The sequence below is a fragment of the Tupaia chinensis genome, unplaced genomic scaffold, assembly GCF_000334495.1.
Source record: "Tupaia chinensis unplaced genomic scaffold, TupChi_1.0 Scaffold000097_1, whole genome shotgun sequence".
Classification (NCBI taxonomy): domain Eukaryota; kingdom Metazoa; phylum Chordata; class Mammalia; order Scandentia; family Tupaiidae; genus Tupaia; species Tupaia belangeri.
The window spans coordinates 7967390-7981465 of record NW_006159559.1 but is presented as its reverse complement, the minus strand read 5'-3'; positions in this window follow the sequence as shown (position 1 = coordinate 7981465).

Genomic DNA, 14076 nt, shown 5'->3' with positions numbered 1-14076 from the left:
GTCCACAAGACATTTTAATATATCTTTGTGGTCAGAATGTTAATTCAGTCTTTCAGATGTTCCCTACAGTACTGGGGTAGGGGTCAGATCAGGAGGAGGGTTTGACAGGGGGGAAAAAAAGCACTCATGGCTTGATTCTGCCAATAATATTCCACATCACTGACAATCAGTGGAAGTGAATGTAGCAAGTGTACTGATTAAATGATGTTTGTCTAGCAATTGGCTAAAAGGACGACCCATCCACTTAAAGTCCTGGTGTAATTGTCTAAGAATACTGCAAAAACATATGCTTCAAAAGTTTTGGGGAGAAAAAGTGAGCTTATGCTTGTACGATTGTTTTTTATTAATTATCATTATCTGCCACTTACTGAGTGAGGATGAAAGTTTTACTGTTCTTCCTTTGAGGATGAGAAACTGTTGGTCAGAACAGTAAGGTAGTTTGATCAAGGAAGATGCTATGGTCTGAATGTTTGTGTCTCTCTAATATTCATATGCTGAAACCCTAATTGATGTTACTGGGAGGTGCAGCCTTTGGGCTCTGCCCTTGTGAATGGGATTATTGCCCTTATAAAAGACGCCCAGAAAGACCCTCATCTCTCTCTCTTTTTTTTTTTTTTTTTTTTGAGAGATTTTTGCTATAGGGCACATGCACTTGCCAGACAGACAGAGACATAGAGAAAGAGAGCAAGAAATCATCCCCCAGGGGGGATAGTCATGCCGCAATCCCTTCTCCTCCATTCTCCTCTCGGGATCTTGGGCACGCACGCACACATACCCAGCGTGAGTTTTAAGTCACCAGGTCCGGGACGTGAACTGTGGTCGACTACGTGGGAGTCCAGCGACATAGCCATTATGCTAACTGCTGATTCCCAAGACCCTCATCTCTTCTACCATGCAAGGACACAGTGAGAAACTGTCATCTCTGAACCAAAAAATGGGCCCTCATCAGACACCAAATGTCCCAGAGCCTTGATCTTGGATTCTCCAGCCTCCAGAACTTAAAAAAATAATTTTCTGTTGTTCAGAAGCCACCCAACCTATGGTATTTTATTAAAACAGCACAAATGGACTAGGACAGAAGGGAAGATTAGAACGGAGTCCCACTTACCTTTTCAAAGTTCTAGTCACTAGAGCCCACCCTCCCTGCAGCCAAATCATGTACCATCATGATTTTACATGTCTTTGGAGCACAAATGTCCACAGAGATTCTAGTATTCCCTCCTCTCAGGGTGGCCAGGGAGAAAGCAATGGCCTCCTGCAATCCTGTTGGCTACTGAAGATCAGCTCCTTTTGCCTTTTAAGGAGAACTTGGTGTTCTCTCTTTTAATAAGCTTCAATTAGATTTTGGTTATGGAGGGCTTATTAGAACAGTTTTATTGATGCTTTAACACATTTTTCTTAGCTGGAAGCTAGTTTAGGAGCCAGGTTGAGAAGCTTGTAAATGAGAACTACAGGGAGTGGTCTTTCTCTGACACATTCCAACCAACTGGCTTCCTAATGTTACGAGAGTTTTTATCATTTTCCTGGTAGATTTTTCTTGCTTGATGAATCCACGCCCTATTACATTGCAGGAAAAATACATTAGAGGAGAGTAAATGTGGGAAGGAATTGTTTTCACAACATTTTTAAAGACTTTGAGCTCTCGGTCATGTTCTAAAGGTATGACAGTTTCCTTGAGCCACTGTCATAAGTCCTATAGACGTGAGGGCTGGGAGTACACTTGGGCATGCAAAGCCCCATCAGGACAACTGAGTCTGTAAAACTGGGGTGCTTCACCTTTCTCAAAACTGGAGATTTGACTTACAGTTTTTTCTTCCTTTTTTTTTTTTTGAGAGGTTTTTGCTATAGGGTGCATGCGCTTGCCAGAAAGGCAGAGAGAGACAGAGAGACAGAAAGCAAGAAATCACCCCCCAGGGGGGATGGCCACGCCGCAATCTCTTCTCCTCCATTCTCTTCTCAGGATCTTGGGCACGCATGCACACGTGCCTGGCATGCATTTAAGCCACCGGGTCTGGGACTTGAAACGTGGTTGACTACGTGGGAGTCCAGCAACAACCATTACGCCAACTGCTGGTCCCAATTTAACAGTTTTTTTTCAATAATTTACCTTAGGACAGTTTTAGATTTACAGAAAATCTGCAAAGATAAACCCTTTGCCCAGTAACCCTGATTATTTACATCTTCTGTAGGTATAGTATATTTGTTACTATTTTCAACCAATATTGATACATGATTAATACTGAAGTCCACAGTTTATTTAGATTTCCTTCAAATACCCCTTTTCTGTTCCAGAATCCTATCTGAGGATACTACATTCCATTTACTCGTTTAATGGTCACGTCTCCTTAGGTTCCTCTTGGCTACAGCAGTTTCTCAGACTTTCCTTATTTTTGGTAACCTTGGCATGTGGGGGAGTACTGGTCAGATATTCTGTAGAATGTCTCTCAATTGGGATATGTCTGATGTATTTCTTTTTTTATTTACATTTTTTTATTTCATTTTCTTTTAAACATTCAATCACATTATTTAGCTTACAAAGTGAATATTTCAACAGGTGAACATTTCTCCCTAGTCCAGTTGATAAAACTATAAAATAGCTTCAACAGAAAATACCACATTTCTTTGTCCCATTAATGCTTTGCCTCCATATTTTTCTTCTAAATGTCCTTCCTCAGACCCTCCTCTTCCACACACAACATATCTGGTCTTTACACCCAGGTTTTTGAGAGGAAGATCACAGAAGTCAAAAGTCATCCCAGCCCATCACATCAAGGTACATGCTATCAACATGACTTGTCACTGTTGTGAGCCTTGGTCACCTGGCTGAGGTAGTATTTACCAGGTTCTCCACTGTAATGTTACCCCCACCTTTTTGTTCTGCTTTCTTTCTAAATAAATCACAACGTACAGCCCATGTTTGAGGGGTGAATGCTCCACCTCTTTGAGGCAGAGTATCTACATATATTATTGTGAATTCTTCTGCATGGGATATTTGATTTATTTCTTCTTTCCCAAGGACTTATTTATTCAGTCACTTATTTATATCAGTATGGACTTGTGGATATTTATTTTAGAATTTGGGTTATAATTTATTATTACTTTATTTTGTTGCTCAAATTTTTCTAACTTTGGCCATTGGGAGCTCTTTCAGTGGGTTCCTGTGTCCCTTTGATGTATTCTTATCATTATAGGTTTTTCATTTTGGTGAGAGAGCATTTCCTTGCTTTTATAGCACTACTAGAAATTCCAGACTCATATATATCCTGCCCCATTTCCAGACTCAGAGATTTCTCCAGGGAGTCCTGGTTCCTTGTATTGAAGCATGGTGTTAGAGACCAGGATCTGGATACTAGATGTGCTCATGGCCACTTAAATGTCGTTGCTACTAGGCCCTGTCAGCTAGAGGAGCAAGGAGTATATGTGTATACAAACCCAGGTACAGAGACATACATGTAGCTATTCTAGATATTTCTATAGGTCACTATCTGGATTTATATTATTCTGAACAAGAGTTTTTACTGTTGTCTCTAAGTCTAGAGCTCTAATTTTAAAATGTATCTACGTCTTAAAGGGGTTTTAATTTTTGAATATGATAGTAGGTTGTCTAGTTTGTTCTGGAAAATGTTCACTTTTTCCTATTTCTTCCCTAGAGACTAGAGGAGTAACAGATAGCTGGAAGGAATGGGAAGAGTGGTGGAGGTGCATTGGCAACAGAAGCACCAATGGAAAACAGAGGCAACTGCAACTGGTAGAAATAGAAGCAACGTCCCCTAGAACAGTACCACATTCCAGCGGGTAATTTAGCATTGGAACAATGCTGTTAAAAGTCTCGTCTTGGCCACCTAGAAGGAAATGTAAAGAAAGGAAGTCTGAACTGCCACAGATTAGAACACCCTGGTAGTTTGAGATCCTTTGAGAAATGATCAGCAATCCCACAACAGTCACCAATGTTCATGACAATGACTGTGGTCACCAAGGTACACCATGTTCACTGTGTTTACCATGGCTGGGGGGCATCTTGCATTGTAGAAGGATTTCCACCAAAATAGCTAAAAGTAATTGTGATGCTTTAAGCATTATTAGATAGGTTTTCTGCCTTAGAATCTATGTTTGCTATCAGCCCAGATTGTTAAATCCAAGGCCCCCCACTGAGATTATTCTAGAGACCCAAATTTTGTGGAGAAAAAATTTAAGCTACTTACAAGAGGATTTAAATTTAATGAATTTCTGGACAACCTCCTCTGTGGTCTCCTTAAGTTCCCGTTTTCCTTGCCAGGCTCTGCCTTGGCCCTTGTTCCCCGGTAGCCGACACTCCCTGTTAATTAGTCCTCCCATTTGCAGGCCTAGAGAAGTCATGGGGTTTGGAGACATTCACTGCCTGTTACTAAATGAAGCCCAAGAAAGCTGTTCTCAGCTGGGAGAGGCTCTGAACACCTTGACACCCAAACATTTCTTCAGGGATCAGTGTTTTGTTTTTAACCTTAGCTACTCGAACTCTTGTTTCTGAAGTCAGGCTTAGGAGCAGCACTACTGAGAGGCAGAGGAAGGGGTTCTTTGTTTTCCTCTCTCTTCCTCTCCTTTCCTTTTCCTACTTTCCCAACCCTCCCACCACCACCTCACCCTCCAACCCAGTCTCATTTGTTCAAAACAACATATGGCACCCTCTCTCTGTGTGTGGCACAGTGTTGATTCTGGACACACAGCACAGAAACAACGTACTCAGTTGTACAATCGTGGTTATGTTAGGTACTCACAGAATGGCTTTTACTTATTTGTGTGGGGAGGGGTGAGGCTTCCTTGTTCGGCTGAGATCTGAAGATGTCTCCTATGCTCACTTAAAATAATGATAGCTGAGCCTGTCTCTGGGTCAGGCTCTGTGTTAAGCATTTTGCTTGTATCATCCTATCTAATTCCTTTAAAAAAAAAATACCCACAGGGCACATGAACTTACCAAAGAGAAATAGAGACAGAGATAGAGACAGAGATAGAGAAAGCATCTCCCAGTGGCACATGATTGTGTTGCAGCCCCTTCTTCCCCATTTCTCTATTTTGTGGGATTTGGGGGGGATTAACCACTAAACTATGGGCCATTGTTCCTCCTATCTAATTCTTACATGACTACATAAGGCTACCTACTAGCCATTCTTAACATCATTTTACAGGTAATGATCCTGAGCTCTAAAAAGCTCATTATCTTGCTCCAGGATACAAAGGTATTAAGAGTTTTGGTGAGGACTTGCCCTTTATATTAGTCTTGATTCAGAACCTATGCTGTTTATCGCCTTGTGCTCTGCCCGATTTTTTGGAAAGGGGTGAGTTATCAGTCAGTAGAGGTGGCCTTGTGACTAATACTATAGCCACCTATTCCACTCACTTGACCAGTTGAACAATATTTAGTTATAATTATAAAGATGTTTGATCAAAGATTTTGTTTCTTAAACCATACAAATCTTTATTTATGTGGTCCTTAGTCACATCTTTCAGTTGTAGTTTTGACCAGAGCACTCTTACCTGTTCTGTCCACCAGAATTTTTAAAGCCATAATAGTCTTCATTGAATGCAAGAGCACTTCAAAAAGTTTGTAGAAAAATGGAATTAAAGTATGAGTTTATTTTGATGCAAAAACTTTGAAATCTATAGGTAGTTTTTCATAATACACATTTACATGAACTTTCTGAAAACTTTCATTTGTCTAACAACACATATGTGCTGGGCCAGCCAGTGGTGTGGGTTGACCCCACATAGCTGACTGATCAGCCTTACATAGCTGACTGTGAAGTGTGAATCCCAGAACCAGTAGCTTGGAAAATGTGCCTGGTATGTGTGCTTGCATGCCCAAGATCCCTAGAGGAGAACAGTGGATTTTGCTTCATACCTACTCTTTTCCATGGAGGAATTCTTTTTCATTTATCTAGTTTTCGTTTTTATTTTATTTTATTTATTTTATTTTATTTTATTTTATTTTATTTTATTTTATTTTATTTTATTTTATTTTATTTTTTTGTTATAGGCATGTATGCTTGTCAGAGAGAATGAGAGAGAGGAAGTGAGAAATCCCTGCTTCCCCCCACAATCCTCTGGGGGATGGCCACACCACATTACCCTTTTGGGATTTAGGGCATGCACACACGCATGTCCAGCATGTCTTTCAAGTCATCAAGTCCAGGACTCGAACCATGCAGTTGGCCATGTGCAATCCAGTTCTTTAATCACCGTGACACCAGATGGCCTATTTATGGAGGAATCTTTAGGCACTGTTGGGGTCTGCTATAGTGAGCAGTGCACAACCATTAACCTTTATGCAATTTAAGATTGGAAGCTCCTCTAGCCTGTGACGTGCTGACAATGCAGGGTAATCAGGCCTATGCATGCAGTCTAAGCTACAGTAAGGGTAACCAATTCCTTTTGGTGGGAGAATTTATTGGTTTTATAAGTACAGACCTCTGAAGATGGGGAGGCTATCTGGAAAATTCAGGCTGAGTACCTCCTTCCCTGACAAAGCTGGATAATGGAGCAATTAGTGTGCTACTGGGAAAAGCCAGTCACCACATGTTGGATATTTAAGATACATTTCCTTTTAAAAGAACTTTTCAGTGTTACAGACATTTCATTGAACCAAGGCAATTAAAGAGTTATGTTGAGCAGCATTCTGGTATTGAATTTTGATTTGGTAGGAGTGAGAAAAACCATGGGCACACAGCACATTTAGAAACATTTTCCCTTATGTAAAATGGAACAGAGGAACAAGGGATGAACAATTTGATTAGAAAAGGGAACAAATGATCTATATTAAGTGGATTGAGTTGATTTTTGGTTACTGAATACTTTCCTTTATTGTGTTCTATTTCATTTTGCTGGTCCAAAGTCTTCCATAGGATTTCATACAATGAAGAAAGGAAAAGCTAAGAGCCATTTTGGTAAGAATCCTAAGAACATTATGATTAACCTATTCCTGTATATATTTTTTCCTATATCATTTCCAGTCTAGAACACCATAAAATTGAATATACCCAGACACAGAGGCAGCAAACACTTAGCCTTCCAATTACACACAGCAGGTAATTGGCGAGTGCCTTCTTCATGCCCAGGAATCATACTATAAACTAGGGTTGTAATGATGACTGAACCCATCCCCACCTTTCAGGGGCCCACAGTCTGCTTGGGAAGTGTTCTGGTTACCTACTGCTGAGGAACAAGCTACTTGGACTTTGTGAATAAGCAAATTACTGGCCACCCTAAATTCAAGAGGAAAGGAATTAGCCTCCACTTCTTGAAGGTGGAATGGCAAGGACACACAGCAGAAGGATATGTGGCATGGAAACAATTGCCACAGTCATCTTCAGAAGATCCAGTGTACCATAGGGAATTAGGCATGAAGATATGTAACCATAATATACTGTGGTCAATGTTTCAATTACCTATTTTGGGGAAATAACTCATTCCCTATCTTAGCATATTGAAACTATGATCTATTATCAGCTGGGAGTTCTGTACCACGTGGTTTTGAATGAGTCACTCAAATGGCTTCATTCAGCTGGGAACTCGGATGCCCAAGAGGGCTTTACTGATGTGTGGTGCTTCAGTTGAGATGTCTGGAATGGCTGGAGGCCCCTTGGTTCTCCTCCACAAGGTCTCGTGTTATGGTGTAGCCTGGTCCAAGCTTCCTAATGTGGTATTTTGTGTCTAGGAAGGCTCCAGAACTGGCACGTGGATTACAATGGCACAGGGTTACTTTCATGGGATTCCATTCAAGGCATAGACTAGTCCAATTACAGAAATAAAAATACACTGGTGGAGTAACTTGTTCATGTACAAGTGGGGGACATTACCGCTGGCTGCCTTTGGAGACACTCTTTTACATTAAAGGTATCACAAAAGTGCTCTGAGAATACAGACAAAGCATCAAAAAATTGTACAGTGATGCCAGCTTGCCTCTGAGGGTTACTGTATCAAGCTGTGGTAAGGGTATGGATTCAGTAGAAGATATGGTGGATGGTGGGGTATATAGGGAAAATGTGACATTGGAACTCTGAGTGCTCTAGGTAGACGGATGTGGAATCGTTGTAGGCAGGAAAAACTGCATGAGTAACACAGAGAGGATGGAAGTGCATGGGGAAAAGAGGAAAATTGTGGTTAAATGTGTGTGATTTATATAGGGGTATATATATGTGTGTGTGAATATATATATATATATATATATATATATATATATATATAGAGAGAGAGAGAGAGAGAGAGAGAGAGAGAGAGAGAGGCATACACACACAGATGGTAAGCAAGTTACTAATGACTCCACTTATTATTTTTGACTTTATGAGAGATTTATTGGGATGTAACATAACAGAAAGTTGAGGAGCATCTATTTACCTACATATCATTTATCTACATCAATTTCTCCAACTATCTAGTCCCTATGTATATATAAATAAGAATATATATATATATGTACATAAATAAGAATATATGTTAATATTTGGACTTGGGAGTGTGATAGAGCTGGCATAGAAATGAATGTCAGGAGATGAACCTGCACTTGGCCATGTTTGTGTAGGATCTTCTGGGTCTTGCTGAGGTGTTTAGAACTTCTTGTATTTGCAAGATGGATGTACATGGAATTATAAGAGATAAGCTGAGGGGAGCAGAGATTAGAGGTAGGAAAAATAGCTGTGATGATGATGTGACAGCCTCAGTGAGATCCACTGAAAGTCTGTGTTACAGATAGAATGAAGAGGAGCCTCTGTAGGGCAAGATACAGAGAAAAGACAAAACAATTTTTGCAGAGAAACAGGACCAACAGGGCCAGATTTACATACAATTTGAGGGTCACTGGGAGAATAACCTGCCATTCTGGAATTCTGCCATTACTGCTGGTACGTATTAACACTTTTTCTATTTCTTTAGTCTCAAAAGTTGACCCTAGTGTCCATGACTCTATCAGAACTATTTTCTTGGAACAAAAAAACCCAGAGTAGTATACAACTAGTGTATGATTTATGGGACTACTTCCTTGGAAGCACTGACATTAGGAAAAGGAATATTGGGGCTATCAGGTACTAGAAGAATTTGATATAAGCTCAAACTTCTTACCATGTTAGAGGTATTTACCACAGAAAAGACTATCCATTCATTCAGGCAATCAATATTCAGCACCTACCACATGCAAAAGCATCATTCAATAGGATGGTGTTAGCAGCGAGTGAAATGTGTCACTTTATTATATTCTAGTTGTAGATATGGCTTGTCAAGCCCAGAGAGGATTTAAGATTGGATATAGAATGTGGAGACAAGCAGATGGTGTAATGGTTATGCTGCTGGACTCCCATGTTGTCAACCATGGATTGAATCCTGGACCCAGTGTCTTCAAACTCATGCTGGGCATGTGTGCATACATACCTAAAATCCCAAGAGGAGAATGGAGGAGTAGGAATTGCAATGTGGCCATTTTCCCTGGGAGTTATTTCTCCCTTTCTGTCTCTCTGTCTCTGTGGCGAGCGCATGTGCCCTATAGCAAAAATGTCTCTTAAAAAAAGATTAGATATAGAATCTATCTGGCCAACATAGCATAAGCATTGTCTTCTTCTACATGTGTTATATGTGCTTTAATGCATCTCAGGGCATAGATTTGATGGTACTCATCTCTTATTCCAAGAGATTGAATACAGAAGTGATGGCAGGTGGCTTCTCAAAAAAGGAAAGTGGCATACTTAGTCGTTGGGACTCAAAGTTTTACTTTCTTTTTTTTTTTTTTTTGGAGAGATTTTTCACTGTAGGGCGCGTGCGCTCGCCAGACAGACAGAGAGAGACATAGAGACAGAAAGCGAGAAATCACCCCCCAGGGGGGATGGTCACGCCGCAATCCCTTCTCCTCCATTCTCCTCTCGGGATCTTGGGCACGCACGCACATGCGCCCGGTGTGAGTTTTAAGCCACCGGGTCCGGGACACGTGGGAGACCAGCGACATAGCCATTACGCTAACTTCTGGTTCCCTCAAAGTTTTACTTTCTGTGCCTCTTTAAATTCCAACATTTGAGACATGTTCCAATTATACATTGGTTTCCATCTCTCTTGGTTTATATTATTTATTTATTTGGTTTTTGCCATAGGACACATGTGCTCTCTGGAGAGAGATAGGGAGAGACAGAGAGACAGGGATAGTGAGAAATCACTCACAAGGGGTTACAGCCATACAGCAATTATTTCTCTTTTGTTTTCCTCTTGGGATTTTGGGCATGCACATACACACACATCTGGTATGATTTTCATTACACCAGGTCCAGGACTTGAACTATGGCCAGCCATGTGGGAATCCAGCATCTTAGCCACTATGCCACATGCTGGCCCTCACTTGGTTTATTTATTTATTTCAGGTTTTTGTCATAGGGTGCGTGCTTTTGTGAGAGAGAGAGAGAGAGACAGTGAGAGAGAAAGTAAGATATCCCCTGGGGAATGACCATGCTGCAATCCCTATCCCCTAGGGAATGACCATGCTGCAATCCCTTCTCCACTCTCCTCTCAAAATTTTGGGCATGCACACATACACACCTGGTATGATTTTTCAAGCAGCCAGATCTGGGACTCAAACCTCAGTCAGCCAGGTGGGAGTCCAGCACCTTAACCACCATGTTACCTGCTGACTCCATGTTTATTTTTAACATGCATTAGCTCTCTTTGCCACTGAAGTGGATCTCTGACAATTTCTCATATGGGAGGCATTTTGACTGTGAGAAAATATGTTTCCAATGGAAGCCTTTTCTAAAGACATCAGCAGGTATAAAGGCAAGGTCTTTGAGCCAAATGGCATAGAGAATTAGATCAGTGCTCACTCTGGGTTTAGACAGACACTTTGGTGGTTCCAAGTGTCACCATTAATACAACTTGACTACATCAGAAAGTAAATATCTTTCTGGGTAAGCCTGAACGTTATCCATAGTAAAATTTCTGTTACCTGTCAGAATTGTTAGTTGGCACATGCCTGCAATTGTAGAACAGAGATAATTCTTGCTATTGTGACCATAAGTTCCAAAAATATTTTGAAAACCCCTTAACCGACCCATCAAAGAAAGGCCATGTTGTTTATAGAGTCCTTAATCTTAAATGGATTTTATTTTAGCTTACAACTCTAAAACATGGTAACTTTCTATTAGCTAAAGCACGTCCCTGCACAACCAGGCAAGGTAATTAATAATTTATGACAAATTATTTTAAACTCGAATTCTTTAACCTTTTTTCTTACCCACTTGCATTTGGGGGAGCTGTGTATTTGTTCATGTATCTGCATAACTTTTATTATGACTAAAATGGCAAAAAAAAAAAAATGGTCGAAAGTTTATCTAAAAATTAAACAGCTGTTGTCCTCACATTTTTGTTAAAATGTATATATTGTCAAAGCAGTTTTCCTGCTGGAATTGAATGTGTGCTTTTGTGTGTGATGTGCGCAAGTGTGCATGTGCACTCACACACAGAATTCTCAGCGACTTTTGGCAGATAAGAAAATGATCTAAATAGCAGACATATGATCTCATTTTTTTTTTTCCCTGGGTGGTTCGCAATTTGGATTTAGGCTTAAAGGAATAAGTATTTTAGCCTACGATGATTTCATGGATGCCAATTTCCTAGAACGTGTTATCTGTATCCTTTAAGTGTTTAATTATAGAAATTATGGGGGGTATTGTGGGCCCATTCTACTATGATGGAGAGGGGTGTGCTATTTGTAGTTCTGGAAATTTGCTAGAGTCTTTGATTAATTCCAGCGGTAGTTGGAGTTTACTCTTGTTTGGCATTTGCTATAAATTTGTTTTTTGCTGGCAGTTTTTGATGAAAAATACATCAAATCTACCACTAAATGTATACCTATCTAAAACTCAGAAAGTGAGGATTATCCTATTTTAGCTGGGACTATTAAGGCATTTTCTAACCATTAGCCCAAATAAAAATAGGGAAAGCACAGCAGAGATCATAGCTTGGCAAATCATACCTGCTACATCATGTAGCCTTTTTTCTGCTCATTCATTCTAAGAATATTTTTTCGTCACTTAAGATGTGACAGACATTTTAGGGGGGCATGTAACTATCCCTGTTCTCATGAACTTTATTTTTCAGAGGGGTTGGGGGGATGAGGAGATGGACAATATAAAATTAACATGATGAGTAAATAAATTACATGGTACATTAGAATGGGAGGAGTGTTATTGACAAAAAGAAAAACAAGAACAGGCTGAGGGGGATTCTGGAGCTTTGGCACTGGTGGGGTGATAGAATGTGATCCAATTCCAGATGTGCTTTGAAGGTAGAGTTGATGATTCCCTGACAAATTGGCTAAGGGGTATGAAAAAGAAAAGAAATCAAGAATGACTCCAAGACTTTTGGCCTGAGCAACTAAAAGGAAAAAGTTGCCATCAGCTGACATGAGTACACCAGGGGAAGACTTGGTTTCGGTGAAAAGATCAGGAGTTCAGTTTTGAATATATTAAGTTCACAATGTCTTTTAGATGTCCCAGTGGAGGTGCTTTTCTGCGGTGGGACTGGGATGTATCTATTCTCTCCTGTGTCACTTGTTAAACCATAAACCACTGAAAATTCACCAGTTTGGGGTCAAATTCTATAAGTAAATTATGGCTTGCATCATAAAGAGGCCAAAACCCAAACTTTCATTTTACTTACTAGTTACCTTGTCCTTTAGCAACTCTTCTAAGTGATTGAGTCTCCTTTTTTTTTTTGCACAATCTGTCTTGTGGAGTAGCATTGAACAATAAGGAACTTCCAGGTCAAGTGTGGAGAAATAAAGTGAATTCTCTGAGGCTGAATTCACTGAGAATGAATAGTAGGTGCAAGATGTATTTTTTTCTCTTATCTGATCACTGGAGCCTGCAAGCTAACACTTTTCTTCTCCGCTTCCCCGTGCTCAGACATTCTCTTTCCTCCTAGTTTACAGCGTACACATAAAAGTTTGGGGCCAGGGAGTGTTGGAGTAGAAGTTATGAGGCAAGGTGATTGTGAGGCCAGCCCAGGGTAATAGAGTGGCCAAGGTCTGATGGGAAACTGCACTCCTTCTGGCCAAGAGAGTCCCTTCAGTGGCCTTAGCCCACTAAACAAATAGTAGAAAATAGGCTTAAACATGCATGGTTAAATTTTCGTTGAGAAATTATACTCATACTTTTTATTATTTTTCCAGGAAATCTTATTCTGACACTACATAAATTTCTTTTGCCAATTTCCCTTACTTTTTGTCAAAGGAAAAACTACCCTTTAATCTATGATTTTCCAGATCATGCCTTTTTAAGTTTTTGAAACTGGTAGTCTCTGGCTCAATACAAGGGAGGGTCTTTTAAAATTTCATGGAAAATATGTATTATGAAAAATACTACCGGAGCCAGCAGGTGGTGTGGTGGTTGAGGCACTAGACTCCCACATGGTCAACCACAGTTTGGGTCCCAAACCTGGTGGCTTGCTTTCCTACTTTCCATCTCTGTCTCCGTCTCTCTCTCTCACTCTCTGGTGAGCTGTGTGACCCACAGCAAATTTTAAAATAATAATAATAATGAATAAAATTAAATAATTTAAAAAAATTATTTGTTTAAAAAACTATGGATGAATTTAAAAACTTTCTGCACCAAAGTAAAATTATACCTAATTCCCTTTTCCACAAACTTTTCGAGGTCCCTTCATATGTTCTCTTGTTGTACAAGAACCGCTATTACCAGGATCCACCACTAGCTCCAAATCAGATCTCACGCATAAGGGAGACTCACACGGTTTTGAGTTGTTCCAGCTGTTTTTCACTGTTATTCAAAGATTTTAACTTAGAATTATTCTAGCATAGCACACTGATATAAAATGGTGTCTATTAATTTATTCAGCAAATATTTCTAAGGAACTGTTATTTGAGATGGTGGGCATACACAATGAACAATGTGGATAAAATTCCTGTTTTTGCATAGCCTTCATTCTAGTGGGGGGTGGAGGAAACCGACAAAATACATAAGTAAAATACATAGTCTGTGGTGAAGGCTTTTAAGAAAATAAGGGGAACCGCCATCTTCCAGTAATTAACCAAAACGACAAAGAAAAAGGGAAAGA